Source organism: Lepidochelys kempii, chromosome 17 (assembly GCF_965140285.1).
Source record: "Lepidochelys kempii isolate rLepKem1 chromosome 17, rLepKem1.hap1, whole genome shotgun sequence".
NCBI classification, from domain to species: domain Eukaryota; kingdom Metazoa; phylum Chordata; order Testudines; family Cheloniidae; genus Lepidochelys; species Lepidochelys kempii.
Genome location: NC_136396.1, coordinates 8,280,478 through 8,289,311, shown reverse-complemented (window position 1 = coordinate 8,289,311; position 8,834 = coordinate 8,280,478). Strand labels below are relative to the sequence as shown.

The 8,834-nt window shown below is 43.6% G+C and overlaps 1 long non-coding RNA gene across 2 annotated transcripts in view; it reads right to left on the bottom strand.

Annotated features, from left to right (window-relative positions):
* Positions 1 to 377: 377 nt before the first annotated feature.
* The window catches only part of LOC140899746 (uncharacterized), a 35,121-nt gene continuing 26,664 nt past the window's right edge, over positions 378 to 8,834 (bottom strand). For both annotated transcript variants that reach the window (XR_013634781.1, XR_012155437.2), the window contains 3 exons: positions 7,579 to 7,683; positions 5,285 to 5,366; positions 378 to 2,640 (listed from right to left, as the gene is read on the bottom strand). This is a non-coding gene — a long non-coding RNA (uncharacterized LOC140899746). The remainder of the gene's footprint in view (positions 2,641 to 5,284; positions 5,367 to 7,578; positions 7,684 to 8,834) is intronic.

Sequence of the window (8,834 nt, the reverse complement as noted above, 5' to 3'; positions counted from 1 at the left end):
CCAAATCATTGTAATTTATGTAGGGTTTTTTTCAGACTCCGTAATAAAAATAATGTACAGTGGTTTCTATTCTTTACTGGACCTAATCAGAATAGAAACACAAATAAGGTGCTTTGCATGTTCTTGTCTTTGTTGTTTCTTTTGCTTTTTTGGTTGCTTTTTAAAAAAAACTTGCTAGATAGTAAGTCTGCTGCTGTGAAAAGTAATATTTGTATGTTTCTTAATATCACTTATTACAGCAGACCTACACAGCCCCGGCAAGCCCTGGGAGAAATTAAGCCCTGCATGGGGGGTGGGGATGGGCAGGGAGGCCATGGGACCCAGGGACGATGGTGTGGATGGTGAGTCTGGGACCAGAGCCTGTTACCATGTGGATGGAGCCCCAAGCCCCGCAGCTGAAGCATGCCCCTCCCCCCGCCACCCTCGGGAAAGTGGGGAATTTACTAACTGCCTGCACCGCCAGCGTTTGTCTCCCTGGAGGGGGGCAGGGCCCAACTCCTGCTGGTAGCCCTGGCAGAGAGGCCACTGCTCCCCGCCCCCATCACAGCCCAGGAGGCTGTGGCCGCAAGAAAAGCCCCTGGTGGCCACATGTGGTCACAGTGGTAGCATTTGAGAAACGCAGATTTAACAGCACTGGTAACTATGTAGGCAAGTAGGAGCCCAGTATCTGAGCACCTCAATGTTTGATATGTAATTATCGTTACGACTCTCCTGTGAAGTAGGGCAATGCTATTGGCACCCTTTTATACATGGGGAATTGAGGCACAGAGAGATGAAGGGCAATTTTTTTAAAGGCATGTATTGCCCAAGGTCATACAGGATGTTAATGGTAAAGAAGGGAATTAAATCTGGGACTTCTATGTCTAAGAGCACTCTAACCATGAGGCCATCCTTTTCTAACAATGGGTAGATTACACCTCGACGAGATAAATCATTTTCATAGTCATGGACACTTGATTGAGATTTTTAAAAAAATTGGGGTGTAGGTTTAAAAGAGAGAACCAAAGGGAATAAGTCTGAGATTTTTCCCATAAATTATTTGTCCTGGTGTTTCACAGTCAACTCTGCTTATTGATATTCTGAGGATTAGTCTTTCAGCACTAAATAAAAATATGCAAACCCTTCCCAAAAACATGGGATAGATGTTTGTTTAAAAGGTGACCAGCAAAACATGAAAAAATAGCCCCGTTCTCCTGATTTGTAACGTACCAAGAGGACCACCAATGATTTTTTTTAAAGGGATTCTCCCATTTCACCCCTTTGCTTATTTTTCCTGTTAGTTTTCCCTATTTTGCTGGAGGACTCCTTGAAGAAATTGGTAGCCTTCTGACATCACAAGAAGACAACGCATGAGCCATTGAGAGAAGGAAGAATTTTTAGGCAGGCTGTTTAAATCTCTTTAATTTCCCCTTCTCCTCTCCAAACACCTATTTAACTCAAACTGTGGAGAAGCACCTGGGAGAGAAGCTTTTTTTTTTTCCACAAGAGATTCAAACAGCTTTGTCCCCATGTCTGAGCAATTCTCTCATCCTTCAGAGAGCAAACGGAATACAAACCTTGATCTCCCTGATACCCTCTTAAGTCAAACAGGGAGGGGGAAAAATTCTTCATGGTACCTCATAAAGAAGCAAAAAAGGTGCAAACTCAATTCTTACCTACTCTTTGCACCTTAAAGAGGTAATGTACAAGCGACAGTGGCTTTAGTCTGGACACCAGCATATGGTTAGTGAGATCTCAGCTTCTGAATTAGCATGAAACTTGATTTTGAATTTCTCACAAGAAGTTCTTAATAATAAAGAAATAGGGTTGGGGGTGGAAATCACCTTGTTTCTGTCTTAGTACAGGAGCTCCAGTCATGGACCAGGACCCCAGTGTGCTAGGCACTGTACAAACACAGAACAAAAAAGATGGTCCTGGCAAAGCGCTCACAATCTAAGAATAAGACCAGAGACAACAGTTAGATACAGACAGATGTGGGAGTGCCCGTAAACAATGAGCCAACGTTGGCCAGCATGGTAAGCTGTGGTCTTGACATACCAGCAGCCCTGTAAATACAGTCTTGTAAAATGGCCATGAAAATTAACCACACAGTGGATGATGGAGGCAGGTGGAATTACCGGTATTACATTTACCTATCAAAACAAATGAATTGCTGTGGGTGAGTAGAATTTTGTAGTGTCGAATTAGCAGAGGCAGAGGGAAATACCGGTTAGTCATAACACTTCCTTTCTCAGTCTTGTCTGTTGAGATTGTAAGCTCTTTGGGGGCAAGGACTGTCTCTTATCAAGTGTCTCTGGCCAGTATACTGGGGCCTGTGCGTGGCTGGATCTCTAAGTGTTAATGTAATAGTAATAATAGTCAGAGGCGCAGATGTCCTAAAACATGATCCTCTAACTCTAAGCGGAGAACTAACTTGATCAAGTGCAGTTGATGGGGAAACTCAAGCACGAGCCATTTCTATACAGCTGCCAGAGAAAGTGAAGATCCAAACCAAGCTGATGATGATTTGTGTATTGATCTCGGGTCTCAGACTGATGTGGATGTCTATGCAAATTGTGTTCAGCCCTCGGGCACCTTGCATTCTGCCAGCCTCGCCAATCGCCATCACAAAGTTTGTGTCCATTTGTGGTTCCTGAAAGTCTGTTGAGTGATGCCAGAGTTAAAGATCAACTGAGCCTCTCTCAGGGAAACAGCCAAGTGTCAAGTATACCCATAGCTTCTAAGGCTACAAGGGACCATTGTGATCATCTAGCCTGACCTCCTGTATGACACAGACCACAGAACTTCCCCAGAATAATTCGTAGAGCAGATCTTCTAGAAAAAATATCCAATCTTGATTTAAAATTAGCCAGTGATAGTGAATCCATCCCTTGATTAATTGTTCCCATGGTTAATTACTCTCACCATTTAAAAATGTACACCTTATTTCCAGTCTGACTTTGTCTAGCTTCAACTTCCAACCACTGGATGGTGTTAGACCTTTCTCTGCTAGATTGAAGAGCCCATTATTAAATATTTGTTCCCCATATAGATATTTATAGCTTGTAATCAAGTCACCCCTTAACCTTCTCTTTTGTAAGCTAAATAGCTTGAGCTCCTGGAGTCTATCACTCTAAGGCATGTTGTCTAATCCTGTAATCATTCTTGTGGCTCTTCTCTGAACCCTCTCCAATTTATTAACATTCTTCTTGAATTGTGGGCACTAGAACTGGATACTGTAGTCCAGCGGTGGTCACATCAGTGCTAAATAGAGAGGTAAAATAACCTCTCTACTGTTACTCAGGATTCCCCTGTTTCTGCATCCCAGGATCTCAATAGCTCTTTTGGCCACAGCATCACAATGGGAGCTCATGTTCAGCTGATTATCTACTATGACCCCCAAATCTTTTTCAGGATAGAGTTCCCCATCCTGTACATATGGCCTACATTCTTTGTTCCTAGTTGTATATATTTATATTTAGTCCTCTTAAAACACATATCATTTGCTTTTTCCCATTTTACAAACTGAGCCAGATTATTCTATATCAGTGATCTGTCCTCTTCATTATTTACCACTCCACCAGTTTTTGTGTTGTCTGCAAACTTTGAGTTGTGATTTTATGTTTTCCTCCAGGTCACTGATAAAAATGTTAAAGAGGTAGGGTTAAGAACCAATCCCTGTGGCATCCCACTAGAAACACACCTGCTCAATGACGATTTCCCATTTATAATTACATGCTGAGACCTATCATGTAGCCAGTTTTTAATCCATTTAATGTGTACCATGTTAATTTTAATGTCAGTCTAATTTTTAATCAAAGTGTTGTGCAGTATCAAGTCAAACGTCTCACAGAAGGCTATTGTCATAAATATAAAGGGAAGGGTAAACACGTTTAAATCCCTCCTGGCCAGAGGAAAAACCCTTTCACCTGTAAAGGGTTAAGAAGCTAAGACAACCTCGCTGGCACCTGACCAAAATGACCAATGAGGAGACAAGATACTTTCAAAGCTGGAGGGGGGCGAGGGAACAAACGATTCTCTGTCTGTGTTGTCTTTTGCCGGGACCAGAGCAGGAATGCAGGTCAGAACTCCTGTAAAGGGTTAATAAGCAATCTAGTTAGATATGCGTTAGATTCTGTTTTGTTTAAATGGCTGATAAAATAAGTTGTGCTGAATGGAATGTATATTCCTGTTTTTATGTCTTTTTGTAACTTAAGGTTTTGCCTAGAGGGATTTTCTATGTTTTGAATCTGATTACCCTGTAAGGTATTTAACATCCTGATTTTACAGAGGTGATTCTTTTTCTTTAATTAGAATTCTTCTTTTAAGAACCTGATTGCTTTTTCATTGTTCTTAAGATCCAAGGGTTTGGGTCTGTGTTCACCTATGCAAATTGGTGAGGATTTTTATCAAGCCTTCCCCAGGAAAGGGGGTGTAGGACTTGGGGGGGATGTGGGGGGAAAAGACATTTCCAAGTGGGCTCTTTCCCTGTTATATTTGTTAGACGCTTGGTGGTGGCAGCAATAAGGTCCAGGGACAAAAGGTAAAATAGTTTGTACCTTGGGGAAGTTTTAACCTAAGCTGGTAAAAATAAGCTTAGGGGGGTTTCCATGCAGGTCCCCACATCTGTACCCTAGAGTTCAGAGTGGGGAAGGAACCTTGACAGCTATTATGTCAACACTTTTACCTTTATTAACCAAACTTGTAATCTCATCAAAAAAAGAGATGATTAATTTGACAAGATCTCTTTTTAAGTGTATTAATCAAGTCCCATATCAGCTGCTCCATTATCTTGCCCAGGATTGACAGGCACATAATTACCTGGATCATCCCAGTTACAATTTTTAAATTGGCACAACATTAGCTTTCTTCCATTCTTCTGGAACAGTCTTCCAAGCCTTTTATTGAAAATCAACATTAACAGGCCAGCCAGAACCTCAGCCAGCTCTTTTAAAATTCTTGGATACAAGATATCTGGACCCACTGATTTAAAAATGTCTAACTTTAGTAGCTTCTGTTAAAGCTCCAGAAATACTAGAAGAATACAGGAACAAGTAATATGGATCAAATCCAAAGCCCACTGTAGTCTCTCCACTGACTTCAATGGAATTTAAACTAGGCCATAAGCAAGGAAAATGAAAGCAAATCAGTATCAAGTGCTCCAATGGCTGGTAACAGATAAAGTACTACCACACAACCATGTCCACGCACACACAAAAAAGACAGTTCTTCACCTTTAGTTTCCTTCAACTGTTTGGCTGACATAGATGAGTAAAAGAAGCAAAGAATAATCCCTAAAGGATACATTTTACACGGCAGCAGTCACTTGTGATGCTTCCTTCTGCAGTAGACTGATTAGGCCTGGTCCCTATGAGAGAGTTTTCATCCTGTATGCAATGAGAGAGAGTCATCGTGGTTAATATGCTATTGAGCAGCCAACTCACTGCAACTTGGATTCCACCTGAGATGACTCATTAAGCTGTTTTTCTTGCCAATGCCAGTAAGGAGGAGAGATGAGGGCCTTTAAACAGCTACCAGTGGGGCTGTGTTACAGTAATATCATGGTGAGATGCATGGTAATGAGACAGCTTATTCTCCATTATTAGAAAGCGTATGGCCGTATTGTACAGTAAAAGCCTGAAGTACTGTAGTATCACTAGTGTAAACAGCAGGGCTTGGACCTATTACTTCAGATTACTGTAGAACTTCTTTCAGGAGCGCAATGTTGCTCAGTGTACTAGACTAGAGCTCAGGAGACCCAGGTTTTGTTCCTGGGCCTGCAGTTAGTCTGTTGGGTGACTTGGGCAAGTCACTTAACCTTTCTGTGCCTCACATCTCTAAAATCACTATGATAATAGGTGTATTCAGATCAATAGCTCCCATCCCCTGCATTAGAGTTAGCCCTTGTTATAAGGGCTCAGAAGTCATCCTGATCCTCAGGACTTGGCCCGGAAAGCACAGCTGTCTGGAATGAAGGCTGAGGGCCATATTCTTCCTTCAACACTATCACTGCCATTGGCTCCACTGAGAGGAGAAATGAGACTCTCAAAAATAAACTTTCAATGGAAGCTTTCATGGAAAATGGTTCTGGTCTGGAATCTGCCAAATGAGAAGTACGTGGAAAATCTCAAAACATCTCATGAAAACATGTTTTGACCTGCTCAGCTCCAGGGCTCCAATATCAAGCCCCTGCTGCCTTCCACCTTATGTCACCACTTACACTCTGCTAGGGCTAGCCAAAGGCCATGCTACTGTCTTCTCCTTCACATCCCTCCAGCATAGAACCACTCCTGCTTGGACATCTGCAAGAAACCAGCCAGCCAGTGATGGTTCATTTGAACAAAGGGCCCGATTAGTTGGGTTTACGGATTATGCTTAGTTACAACCCTCAAAACTTTCAGGTGATGATTTCAAACCATCCAGCCGTGCAATAGCTACCAATGTAGCTGCAGCTTCTTACAGTCTCACATACACACATTCCCTTCTATTGTTTGTTCTATGCCTTTTATTGAGCCTGGTCTTAAATTAGATTGTCCCTGAAGTGGAGAGATTACCATGTCTGCCTATGAATTAGTTCAGCACCTTAACTGGGGCTTGTGGGTGCTATGGCACCGCAAGTACTAATAAATAATTATGTACTTAGCACTGGTGCATATGATATACAAGGTGAAAATCCTGGTACAGAGCTATATAAACACTATGCCAAACTCTGGACTCAGTGGTCAGTTTTTGGTCTCCCTGAAAGAAGTGGCAACATTCCCATTGTAAATGGTGGGGCTGGAATTTGGCCCAGGTTCACCAGTGCAATCCTTCAGCCTTCACAGGTGTTCCACTAGGGTAAAAGAGAGTGACATTTGGGCCACAGTTGCTATTTTACAATGGCCTAATATGTGGTGTAGAGCCTGTGTACCAGAGGATATCTTGTCTTATACTTAGATTGTAAACTCTTGGAGGCAGAGACTGTCTGTATTTGCACAGTGCATAGCGCAATGGGGTCCAGGTCCATGACTGGGACTCCTAGGAGACAAATAATAACAATCCTGTGAAGTCAGGTGATTTTCAATGGCTAGATTGGGCGGAAAGGGCTGAGGTTGGTACACAACTAGATTTTTAAGGAGAATCAGTCAGTGAGTCTGTAGAATTGTCCCTCCTGTGGACTCACTAATCCAGTGATTCCTCCTGTCTGTTCCGCCCCAAGCCCCCACAACCTCCTGTCATTCTTGCTTTCAACAGCATTCTGAGCCAGCCCATTGATTTATTGGATACCAACAGAACCCCAGCTCGCCTGCATGGAGGAGGCAATTACAAGTGAATGTACTTCTGGGATGAGACAGACTCCCTCATCCTGGCAGCAGTTCAAAGCTTTCTTGAGCTCTTCCAAGTATAACAGCCAAGGCAGGGCCCTGCCAGCCCATAAACGGCTGGTGAGCTTAGGGTCCAGTGGTGCCATCTTGCTCATGAAAAGGACAGGCACGAGCTTTGCTGCAAAAGTTTGGTGAACTGAGATAATTCTGAATTTCGCTGGCTCTGCCTCTGACTTGCTCTGTGGCTGTGTGCCGCAGTTTCCCCCATTGATAAACTAGAGGTAATAGTACTCACTGTGTTATGTCCAGCTCAGGGGTGGCTTCACGTATTCTTCTCTGACCACTCGAGGCATCATGCTCAGCTCTCATGGACGGAAATGTCTGGTCCATAAAGACTTGCCTGGGCAATAAAAGAGCAGCGCTGGTGGGGGGGTTCTGAAAGAAGTAGTCCTCATTGGTCATAAGGATGGTGGCTGTGATGTGAGGCCTTGTATGGGGTGGGAAGGACAAGGCTGAGTTCCTGAGGCTCTGACAGGGCTGCAGAGGGCCCCTCCTTCCCCCAAAAGCCATTCTTATAATTAATAATCCAGAATGCTATTCAGGGTCAAAGTGCTGTAAAAACTATTCCCTAGCTAATCCCCACAGCACCCCCAATGAGGTAGGGCACTATTCTCTCTGTTTTACAGACAGGGAAACTGAGGCAGGGAGGAAGTGATTGGGTGAGACCACACCAGTCAGTGGCAGAGCTGGGATTAGGATTTGGGGTTTCTTGACTCCTCACCCAGGAGCATTCTTCTGGGCCAACCCATCTCTATTTAAAGGGGGGAGTGATGAAGATCTAGTAAAGGAGGTTCAGTTTAGCAACATGCAGTTATGAAGCCCCCTTCCCCCCCCGCCAAGGGTTGCCAGGGACAAGGGTCAGTGAGTGGGTCCGTATGGCTGACCACAGCCTAAGCACTAAGATGCTATGAGGAATTCAAATAGGGACCTAGAAAATGAATGCTGAAGTCCTGCAGGCTAGATGTCTAACAGGCATTTCTAAGCACCACCTCTTTTCTCTCCTAAGAATGGCCAGACTGGGTCAGACCGAAGCAAGACAGATCCAATTCAGGATGGTCTGTGGTCAAGGCACTGGATTGAGAGTTAGGAGATCTGGTTCAGTTCCTGGCTCTGCCCCAGACTGCCCCTGTGACTTTGAACCTCTCAGTTCCCTAGGTGTGAAATGGGATAAGACTATTTCCCTACTTCCCAAGCGTCTGGAGAGGATAAATGTATTCGTGCTTGTGAGCTGCTTGACGCCAAAGCTGAAGAGGGCCGTAAAGGTACCAAGGTACTTTCATGGCTGGCTCACGTCTGTTGACTTCTGTGCCTGCTTGCACCCCTTCTGAATTTGGCCAGTAGCCTTTTACCTAACACTGCTTGCCATCAGAAGGTGAAGAAAGCAATAGTCAGATGATCAGGACAACAGACTGGGGTCAGTTCCTTTTTTTTCTGTGTTAAAGCACAGTAAGAAAGTCCAGTCATTTAAAAGAAAAGTGGGAAATCCCATTT